The sequence below is a fragment of the Asparagus officinalis genome, chromosome 4 (assembly GCF_001876935.1).
Source record: "Asparagus officinalis chromosome 4, Aspof.V1, whole genome shotgun sequence".
NCBI lineage: Eukaryota > Viridiplantae > Streptophyta > Magnoliopsida > Asparagales > Asparagaceae > Asparagus > Asparagus officinalis.
This window is the reverse complement of record NC_033797.1, coordinates 145,688,624-145,689,771: the sequence shown is the minus strand read 5'-3', so window position 1 is coordinate 145,689,771 and position 1,148 is coordinate 145,688,624. Positions and strand designations below refer to the sequence as shown.

General features: G+C 38.0%; 1 protein-coding gene across 1 annotated transcript in view; it reads left to right on the top strand.

Annotated features, from left to right (window-relative positions):
* LOC109839451 (elongation factor G-1, chloroplastic) overlaps positions 1-1,148 on the top strand; it is a gene marked incomplete at its 5' end in the record, with an annotated part of 11,111 nt that overhangs the window by 5,799 nt on the left and 4,164 nt on the right. The gene's annotated exons all lie outside the window — the stretch shown is intronic.

The window sequence follows — 1,148 nt, the reverse complement described above, 5'->3', positions numbered from 1 at the left end:
TGCTCTCACACACACACACACACACACACGCGCAGTGCCACCAACACCTATTACTCATACCCCCGTTTTGCCTATGATCAAACCTCACTGATGATAGTTCTGTTATTATGCTCTCACACACACACACACACACACACGCGCAGTGCCACCAACACCTATTACTCATACCCCCGTTTTGCCTATGATCAAACCTCACTGATGATAGTTCTGTTATTAGCGTAGGACCAGGTTATTCTCTTATTACGGAATTTTTATGTTCTGCATAAACTTTATGTGCTTCTGCTCTCACACACACACACACACACACACGCGCAGTGCCACCAACACCTATTACTCATACCCCCGTTTTGCCTATGATCAAACCTCACTGATGATAGTTCTGTTATTAGCGTAGGACCAGGTTATTCTCTTATTACGGAATTTTTATGTTCTGCATAAACTTTATGTGCTTCAGATAATTATAAAGTATAGATAATTGAAATAAATTATATTATTTTACTATAATATATGATGAAGAAGACAATGGTCCTGTGACTCCTGTCTTCAGAGATCTTATGTTGTGTTCGATGGAGAATCTAAGAGAAATAAGATCTTTTCTTTCTTGTCCTTTTCCTTTGCTAATTAAATGTGAAATTTTGAATCCCAGCAATTTCAAAAGTCAAAGCCTTCGTCCCAATATGTTGAAGGGTTTGACGATATGGATTGTTGGGATTAAGTAATGGTAACAGCTGGGGCTTCATCGCTTGAGGTCCCATCCTTCTTCTCAACAGCAACAAAAGCAAAAACAACAACAACAACAACAACAACAACAACAAAAAGTTTGTTCGTCTAAAGCTAGAATGATGAGGAATTTGAGCTGAATGGAAACCATGCAACCAAAAAGAAAAGCTTATCGGACTCTTGTGTCAATGTTATTGTGACCCTTTATCCATCGTTTCCCTCTAATTTCTTGTCAAAAACATCTACCATTGATCTTGGAAGAATGTAGGACACCAAACTAACATGTGTCTTCTTTCTCCACTTTGCCCCAACTAAGGGTCATCTCTACACCATAACTATTTTGTACTGAAAAAATCCATTAAAACCATCAATCTAGAAAATTTTCTGATAGTTTTTTGCCTGTTCAAACTGATTAGACCATTAACATG